The sequence below is a fragment of the Bubalus kerabau genome, chromosome 16, assembly GCF_029407905.1.
Source record: "Bubalus kerabau isolate K-KA32 ecotype Philippines breed swamp buffalo chromosome 16, PCC_UOA_SB_1v2, whole genome shotgun sequence".
Taxonomy (NCBI): Eukaryota; Metazoa; Chordata; class Mammalia; order Artiodactyla; family Bovidae; genus Bubalus; species Bubalus kerabau.
In genome coordinates this window covers 72,194,567-72,204,502 of record NC_073639.1, presented here as the reverse complement: position 1 = coordinate 72,204,502, position 9,936 = coordinate 72,194,567, and the positions used below count along the sequence as shown (strand labels likewise).

The following is a 9,936-nucleotide window of genomic DNA, read 5'->3' as shown; positions in this document are numbered from 1 at the left end:
ACTAAGTCCATGTGCCACGACTATGAAGCCGGTGCTCCAGAGCCGGGCGGCGCAGCTGCTGAGCGCATGCGCCAAGCCCACTGAAGCCTGCGCCCCCTAGAGGCTGTGCTCCACAGCAACAGAAGCCGCCGCAGTGAGCCCCCACGCCGCAACTCGAGAGCAGCCCTGCTCGCCCAGAAAAGCCTGAGCAGCAGTGAAGGCCCAGCACAGCCAAATACATGTATATAAAAGAAAAAATACATATATACAGGAAAAAAAAAACCACACCCACCAGCGACTATAAAACATTACTGAGAGGAAGTGAAGGATTTCTGAGACGATGCTTGAGTTCCTCATAGTGAACCTTTTCCTTGAGCCCTGGGTGATGCTGTCTTTCTATAAGCACCGAACAAATTAATAGCAAAGGTTTACTTGTCAGAAACAGTGGCAAAGACGTGACATGCACATTTTCCTGGGTCTTCAGAACAGTCCTGTCACTGTTATCTCCATTGTGCAAGAGGACACGGAGAGTCAGAGAGTTCCAGTAACTTGCTCAAAGTCACACAGACAGCAAACTCGCACCCAAGCCTGTCTGACTTGGGTAACAGTGCTCCGAATCACCACTGAAATGCTAGAAACTCAGTCTTAAGATTTGTACCGAGGCAATAATTCTACGTGCAAGGTTGTAGGAACGTTTGTAACGTGAGATTTCAGAAATGCCACAAAATGACCAAGATTGATTCTTATGCCAGAAACCCTGGGTGGGAGTCAACCATTGGAATAGTCGTCACTTGCACATGCAGTGATGACAAATGACCACTAGATGGCCCTGCAGCTCGTTACGGTGTCCGTGCCCTCTACCTCGGCCTCTTTGTTCCTGGTGGCCAAACCACAGAAAAAACAGAGAAATGAGAAAACTATGCAGAATGTGGGGGCTTATTTTTCAAAAAGCTCAGTGTACTCAATTTAAAAGACCATCCTCTACTCTGAGATCATGCCCTTCTTACTTTGGGGGATGGTAATAGATGGTTACCCTTTCCTTAGCAAATATTCTTTCTTGGCAAAATTGACCTATCACGGGATACCTTTTTTAAAAAAAAATTGGCACCTCTCTGGTGAACTAGTGGTTAGGACTCCACGCATCCACCACAGGGGGCTGGGGTTTGATCCCTGGTCAGGGAACTAAGATCCCACATGCTGCACGGCAAATCCTTCCCCCACTCCATCCCTCTGGCCTGCTGACCTGCTGACCTCAAAAAAAAAAAAAAAAAAATCATGCTAAACTGTGCATTCAGAAAGTCTGGGATCAGTAAAAGTACTAGCTTCTCAGGAATAATGGATCCAGGTCAACCGTCGTAGTGTGGTGTAAAGGTTCTCAGCCCTCCAGGCAGTAGCCCTTGAAAAAAGCTACATACAGTACCTAAGAAAGTTACAGACATAAACACCACACTTAGAAGCTTTTGTAAAAATAGTGAAATGAAAAGTTGATAAAAGAATCATCAAGTCAAGGAAGTGCAGAATCAGTAAGAATTTCCCAAGGGAATTAGTGACTCAGTTGTTAAAACAGCTGGAGTATCAGGAAGGTAGGAAGATGTGAGATGGCTAGAGAGAGAGAAAGGCAAGAAATCTTTTGGTTTTTTTTAAGTTTATTTACTTGGCTGTGCAAGGTTTTAGTGCAGCATGTGGGATCTATTAATAGCTCCCCAACCAGGAACTGAACCCGTGCCCCGGGCTTTGGGAGCACAGAGTCTTAACCACTGAACCACCAGGGAAGTCCCCAAAGGAAGAAGTCTTGTATAGAGTTGCAGGTCAAGGCCGAGCTAAGGGATCGACAAGAACCTGCCTAGGCCTGGGGATGTTCTGAAACAGAATGGGAGGGAACTGGGCAGGCTTTTGCTTTGCACTTAAAGATGGTGAGTCTCTGGGTGTGGCCAAAAGGCATCAGAGCCACAGGGATGGGTGTAGAAGACCATCCAGTTATGGACACAGCTATTGTTCTCTACGTTTTTTTCTTTTCATAAGAACTGTTAAAATGTGAGCCCCTCATTCAGTCTGGCCTTGCTTCCAGACGTCTAGACTGCCTCCTGCTGCCCGCCCTCACCAAGTCTGCTGGCTTTCCGTGTTTTCCTCAGTGTTTCTTTGGCTAATAACTTCCGGTGGGAGGGAGGCTCAAGAGAAGAGATATATGCATACTTACAGCTGACTCATGTTGTTGTACAGTAGAAACCAACACAACACTGTAAAGCAGTTATCCTCCAGTTAAAAATAAAAATCAGTTATTTCCTTAGGCCCACTCTGTATGGTCATGGCTCGAATCACTGTAGGCCCTGAATCTTCACCACACGCATAATCCCTTCCAAGCTACCGGTGAGGAATCTGAGACTACATACGGCTGTTGGGGATTCTCCCAAGGTGGCCTTCCCTCTTGGTCATGCAGGCAGATCCTAGGTTCCTCCTGGGCGAGTCCTTTGGGGACTGGGCCAGGCGCAGTTAATCTGAAGCTTTGGGGTGTGTGGAGGAATTGGAGTCTGAGCTCCAGATGGGGAGAAACAGGGAAAGTCCCCAGGTGTCACGTTTAGGGAAGCAGGAGTTGAGTAAGGTTCAGCTGGGAAGCCAAGATGAGTATTTGAGAGCAAGCCAGCCGGACCAGTGAGTCTGGGAAGCCATGCTGAGAAGAGCCCCACAGACCAGGGGAGAGATGGCTAAGAACATTCTAGGGTTGTGGGGAGGAGGACTGTACACCACCTGGAATCTATAACCACAGAGGGCGAAGGGCAGCAAGAAAGGAGGCTGGTCCCCGGAGTTAGACACACCTGGAGGTAGAGGAGACTGTCCCTGCCTAGGGCCCAATCTCCTGTCTTGGTGTTCTGAGCTCTTTTTTCCTTCTAATTAAAAAAAAATGGGGGGGGAGGCATGCTCCACGGCATGAGGGATCCTAGTTCCCCAACTAGCGATTAAACCTGTGTCCCCTGCATTGCAAGGCGGATTCCCAACCGCTGGACCCCCAGGGAAGTAAGTCCCTGGCTGACTCATTTTTTAGTGAGAGTTCTCTTCCTGGCTTACCAATGGCCGCCTTCTCCCTGTGTCTTTACAGGGCAAGGAGAGAAGAGAGAGGAGCTTGCTGGTGTCTCTTTTTCTAAGGACACTAACTGTGTTGGATCAGGGCTCCACTCATCTGACCTCGGTCAGTCAGTTCAGTTGTTCAGTCGTGTCCAACTCTTCGCGACCCCATGGACTGCAGTACACCAGGCCGCCCTGTCCATCACCAACTCCAGGAGCTTGCTCAAACTCATGTCCCTCGAGTCGGTGATGCTATCCAACCACCTCATCCTCTGTCGTCCCCTTCTCCTCCTGCCTTCAATCTCTCCCAAAACCGGGGTCTTTTCCAATGAGTCAGTTCTTCACATCAAGCAGCCAAAGTACTGGAGCTTCAGCATCAATCCTTCCAAAGAATATTTGGGACTGATTTCCTTTAGGATGGACTGGTTTCACCTCCTTGCAATCCAAGGGACTCTCAAGAGTCTTCTCCAACAATTCAAAAACATCAGTTCTTTCGTGTTCAGCTTTCTTTATGGTCCAACTCTCACATCTATACATGACTACTGGAAAAACCACAGCCTTGACTGGATGGACATTTGTTGGCAAAATAATGTCTCTGCTTTTTAATATGCTGTCTAGGTTGATCATAGCCTTTCTTTTTCTCTTCCTCCTTTTAATTTTATGGCTGCAGTCACCATCTGCAGTGATTTTGGAGCCCAGGAAAATAGTCTGTCACTGTTTCCATTGTTTCCCAATCTATGTGCCAAGAAGTGATGGAATTGGATGCCATGATCTTCATTTTATGAATGTTGAGCTTTAAGCCAGTTTTTTCACTCTCCTCTTTCACTTTCATTAAGAGGCTGTTTAGTTCCTCTTCGCTTTCTGCCATAAGGGTGGTGTCATCTGCATATCTGAGGTTATTGCTATTTCTGCCGGCAATCTTGATTCCAGCTTGTGCTTCATCGCGCCCGGCATTTCCCATGATGCACTCTGCACATAAGTTAAATAAGCAGGGTGACAATACACGGCCTTGATGTACTCCTTTCCCAATTTGGAACCAGTCTGTTGTTCTATGTCCGGTTGTTAACTGTTGCTTCTTGACCTGCATACAGATTTCTCAGGAGGCAGGCAGGTAAGGTAGTCTGGTAGTCCCATCTCTTTAAGAATTTTCCACAATTTGTTGTGATCCACACAGTCAAACACTTTAGCATAGTCAATGAAGCAGATGTTTTTCTGGAATTCTCATCTGACCTCATTTAACCTTAATTACTTCTTCCAAATACAGGTTAGGGCTTCAGTGTGTGAATTAGGGGATGGAGGGGCAAATACAACATTTGGTACATAATAATGATATACTAAAAATCATTTGCTCTTAATTAGAAATTCGAATGTAACTGCATGCCCTACACTGTATCTGACGATCCTACTCACACAGCTGTGGTTTCTGATGCCCTTCCGTGTCCGGGACTCTGGGATCAGCCAGCTCAGTACTCACGACAATGCTGCTGAGGGTGGGGTGGGGCATTTATCATCCCTGCTTTCACCCTAGGAGGAAGTCATGCCTTGAGAGGTTAAGCAACTTGCCCAACGTCACAGAGCTACCAACTGGCCCGGGCAGATAGATGAGGCAAGAGTCCATCCAGCTGAGGCAGTGTCCAACCCAGAGCAAAGCAAGGCTGGTGACCACCTCGTCAAAGCCCCTCTGCAGAGAGGGCTACTGCGGTGCTCAGGACCAGGCTCCATTAGCTCGGAGCACATAAAGTCCTCCGAAGTGAAACTGTGTGTGTACAAGCCACATGCCCACAAATGAGTAATAATGCAACCTCCTCCCCCCCAAAAACTGTATTCATAGAACAAGCAATGAAGTACCAGCAAGCAGCTCTTCCAGGCAACACCTTTAAAAATGGATGAACTGACTCCAGGAAAGAGTGTCAAATCAGTCAAAGCAAATAATGCTGGAGTGAGGGCAGGGTTACTTCCCTGGTGTTCCAGTGGCTAAGACACTGCACTCCCAATGCAAGGGGCCTGGGGTTTGATCCCTGATCAGGGAACTAGATCTCATATGCTGAAACTAAGACCTGGTACAGCCAAATAAATAAATAGATAGATATTTAAAAAAAATACTGCTGTGTCCTCTTTTTTTTTTTTGGCCCCATCACTAAGCTTTCACAATCTTAGTTCCTCGAGCAGGGATTGAACTCTTGGACCCTCACCAGTGAAAGTTCGGAGTCCTAACCACTAGACAACCTGGGGATTCCCCACCTTTCCTTTTTTTAATTAACTTTTTTTGAAATTTTAAATGAGATATATTAACATCAATAAAATGCACAGATCTTAGTGTACAATTCATTACTTTTGGACAGTTGTATATTTTCTGTAACAACTGCCCCAAAACAAGATGTAGACAATTTCCATCATTCCAGAAAGTTCCCTTGTGCGTCTTTCCAACCCTTTCCTCCTGTTCTGATTCCTGTCACCACAGATGAGCCGGTACCTGAGCATCAGATGAATTGATTCATACAGATCATGTTCCTTTGTATCTGGCTTTTTAACCTTTTCTTTCATTTTTGAGTGGGGTGAAGTTCACATAACATAAAAAGCATCATTTTAAAGTGTGAGATTCAATGGCATTTAGGACATTCACCATGGTGTGGAACCACCACCTCTATCAAGTTCTAAGACATTTTCATTACCCACCCCCAAAGCAGGGGTCCGCACCCTCCGGGATCTAACGCCTGATGATCTGAGGTGGAGCTGATGTAACACTAATAGAAATAAAGTGCACAATAAATGGCATGCACTTGAAATCCTAAAACCATTCCCGGCCCAGACTGTGGGAAAATGGTCTTCCATGAAACTGGTCCGTGGTGCCAAAAAGGTTGGGAACAGCTGCCCCCCAAGGAGACCCCACCCCCAACAAGCTCGCACTCTCTAGTCCTTTGCCACCCCCAGCACCTGGCAACTGATCACCTGCTCTCTGTCTAACCTTTACTTTATATGGCTCATCAATCCTCAACCATCTGGTTAAAGTCCCACAAGTAGAGAGGGATTATTGAAAAGAGAGCCAAGGAAGAGAAAGCAGAAGGACGGAAGATCAAGGCAGACAATCAACCCATAAAGAAGGACGGCATTCCAGATGATCAAGCCTTGAAGAAGGACAACATTCCTAACCAGGAAGAGAAAGACTATTCTTTCTCTTGAGGGAAGGCTTCTGTTCCAACCAGTCTTAAAGCCTGCTCTAGTGCTATCTTGGCAAGTGGTGATTTATTTTCTTATCAACAAAGCACAGTCCAGGGGCAATGTTGAAACAAGAAAAGCTCCACAGCTGGCTCTCTGTACAAAAGGCATTGACATAAAAACCAAAGTAAATGTTAGCATCCTGGAAACAGCAGCAGGTGTTTTACATACAAGAATAGCAGCCGGTTTGGGAGAATTGTGACCACCTGCTAAGCAGTATCTACTCAGAATTCATCTAAAATGGTCATCATGGGGATGGATGGTTTCTGACTTCTGGGCGTGTTCTGCCAATCGATCTTCTTGCTCTGTCTTTCTTTGCAGGGGATTTCTGGATAATTTTCATGTTTTCTCACCGGATTCTTGTTCACCATCATGCGCTTAGCACCTAAAACCTAAGATGGTGCTCGGCACAGTGTTAGTTGCTCGGTTGTGTCCAGCTCTTTGCTGTCCAGTGGCACGTGGCATCTTCCCGGACCAGGGATCTAAACTGCATCCCCTGCATTGGCAGGCTGATGCTTAACACTGGACTGCTGTTACTTCTGTGTCATAGACATTTGTGTGCGTCTCCTCTTGGACAGAAAAGGTCCACGTGTTAATATCCGTGTATCATCCAGAGAACTAGTAAAGAGCCTTTTCAGGTTCCAAGCATTCACTGAATATTTGCAGAATTAAGGAATCACCAATAATTCCCAACTAGATACCAGCACTGACCTAAGCTTGAACTCTAAGAGGTTAACTCTCTTGTAAGTTTGTTAACTTTTGCTTGAATTGAATCTCAATGTCCCTGAAAACAGCAACAAAAAGTCAAAGGAAAGGATTCTCATGGCCATGATGGAATATTCTAGAATCCTACTGTGCCTTCTGACTGTGATTCCTTGAAAACCCTTGTGAGATGGGTCCTATAATTATTCCTGGATGAGTAATGGGAAAACAGAGGCTCTGAAAAGTGAAGGACTTGTGTGGGGTCACAGAGTGTGTGAGTGGTGACGTTCACACTTGAACCCAGGCAGCTCGATTCGACCCTCTGCAGCTCTGCCCACGGCAAACTGACCCCTGCAGCCAGATTCCCGTGTCACCGAGTTGATCTCCTCCACTTCCAGGTGAGGAGCAGAGACGTACACGAGGCAGTGCTAGGACCAGCACTCCGGGCTCCCGGCTTCCAGCCCACAGGCACCTTCTCCTGTTTGCCTCTCAAAGGGAGGCCTCACTGGGGACCTTGGGTGCCCTGCCTCGAGGCCTCCAGGTGCTATTTACTCAGTTAGGTGTGGGCTCTGCCTGGCTCCCAGGCTGCTGTTTGCACGGTAAACGTCACCCAATCTGTACCCCCATCAGTGGACGGGAACAGCGACTGAAAGGAACCTTCTTTTGCTGGTTTCGGACACCTTGACTTGGGTTTTCAGTTTCTGTGTCATACCATGCAAATTACTGAAGGCGGGGGTCGCCTCAGCGGCGTCTTGTCCTAAAAGCAGTGGGCCTGGCCTGGGTCTTTTCCACGCCTGTGCAACCTCCGGAAAGCCGGACAACCTCTGAAGTCACAGGGATGCAGGTTTGAATCCCAGGTCAACCACGTGACCTTTGGCTTACCCTCTCAGAGCCTGCTCGTCCTCCTCTGAGAAACAGAGCCAATTCCTACCTTGCAGAGAAAAGAGAGCAGAGGCTAGGAGTTATGCACCATGCCCGGCTCACGTCCTGTAACTGTTTGCTCATGTTCTAATAGTGACTTATTTCACACATCCTCATGTTGGGTTCTTTGAAAATAAAAGGAGCTTTGTAACTTAGGAGGGCCCAAATGAGGTTTCTTGTTCTTTGTGACCCCGATTTCCCATTACCTGGCTTCTTCTGGGAAGAGGGTTCCAAGAAAACTTTCAGAAGTAGAGAGCAAACAAACAAGGAAGATTTTAACCGGTTAAAAGAGACGGCAGATTCTGCCTTTCTCGGGAAGACCACTGCCTATGGCTCACTCATCCACTCATTCAGTAACTTTACCTCCCTGATCGATTGATTTCCAACCAGCGGTTCCTGTTTTCCAACCAGGATATGCAAACAAAAGCACTTACTGGAAGGGAGGTCTCAGGGCCTCTGGATTTCATCAGCTGCCCACTCTCCCAGGAGAGCAGGTGGGACCAGTCGAGCCAGAGGCCAAGGCCAGGAGGCAGGCTAAACATTTCAAGGTCTGTGGGGCCTCTTCCTCTTGAGTTTTTAATTTCAATGGGATGCACATAAGAAATGCCAAGGAGGAAGCAGTTGATTTGTGGTTGCCAAGCCAAGGAGGGTACAGAAGAAAAACAAGATGAAATGGAAAAGGTCAACAAGCTCATTGTGCAAAGTGAGGAAAGCTGCGGGCTTGGGGGAGGGTGGCGGGAGGGGCACAGACGCAGATCCCAGAACCCCAGGCGCCCACCTGGCTCCTGACCCTGAGGGATAACTCCTCCAAGGGACTCAGGAGAGGGACAGCACCCCCTGAACTCAGATACCCCAATGTCCCTTCTGTCTCCTTTTAGGAGAGAAGCAGAGTAAGGAACTGGGGAGGGAGTGAGTGTGCAGAATTGAAAACCAAACAAGGGAAGGGTGGGGAGGATGGGAAGTTATCTTTTCTCTCTTTCTTTCCTGTCTCCATTTCTAAAGAAAAGTTGTTGGTTAAAATGAAAATATCAAGGAAATCTTGAAGGAAGCTAAGGATGAGGGTAAGAAAGGGGCAAAGGATGTCTCAGGAGAGTTGGAATACGTATACCGAAATCCAGAAGGGTCTTCTTATCCACTCAGCCTCAGGAACGGTAGCAGATGTCAAAGGTTGAATATATGGTGTTAGTTTCAGGTCTTTTTTAGCCCTGAATGAACTATTACTGCTTTCTTGAGATTCTAGCTCAGGGGCCAGGTGGCATCTAGCTTCTCTAGCAGGGAGAAGGAGCAGGGGGAAAAGTAAAGCTAAATCCTACACAAACTCCTGCTCATCCTTCAAGGCCTCATGAATATTACCTCCTCTTGGAAGCCTTCCCTGATGGCCCTGCAGAGCTAGGCCTCTGCTCCTCAGTCCCACCCCTAAGGGTTGCTTACAGTTATACAACATTAGTCACTTATTATGTCTCCTCTTCTAGATTCTGCTCCCAGAGAGAAGATAAAGGCAGCACAGCGCTCAGGATGAATGACTGACTCCAAATCAAGGTTTTTCTGGCTGTGGTTCTAATCATAGTGTTGGAAAAATCAGTTCATTGCACATGGAACAGAAATTAAAAAAAACAAAAAACAAAACTACTGACTGCAAATAGTTGAGCACAGATGAAGGATGGAAATCTTCAGGAGAACCTCAAGTCAGTGCAAACTGTTCTCCTTCTTGTCCTGGTCCCTGGAAGAGTAGGGGGACATTTGCTGATCAAGATTAGGAGTGTCCCTTTAGAAAACTGTTTTCAATTTCTTCCCCCCAAATGTTTAAAGTTACACGTAGACAACACACTTCCTGCAAGCCTGAACAAAGTTGATTTTTCAAGACACTGATGAAACACACCAATTGAGAAATTTTATTTTCATCCAAAGCTGTGCCCAGGGTGGCTATCTTCTATACCCCTTTCTCTGTTCTAGAAAGTAAAGTCAGATTCAGAGGCCCTTTGACTTGTAAACTCACCTGGTCATCTGGAAGGTGAATCTAAAGGATCCCTGGCATGTGGCTTTGGGATGTCGGAGAAC

At 46.8% G+C, this 9,936-nt stretch overlaps 1 long non-coding RNA gene across 1 annotated transcript; it reads left to right on the top strand.

The window, feature by feature from the left end:
- Nucleotides 1-8,331: 8,331 nt before the first annotated feature.
- LOC129629939 (uncharacterized) lies at nt 8,332-9,504 on the top strand. Its single transcript, XR_008703400.1, has 2 exons — nt 8,332-8,581; nt 9,351-9,504. It is a non-coding gene; the product is annotated as an uncharacterized LOC129629939 (long non-coding RNA).
- The last annotated feature ends 432 nt before the right edge of the window (nt 9,505-9,936 follow it).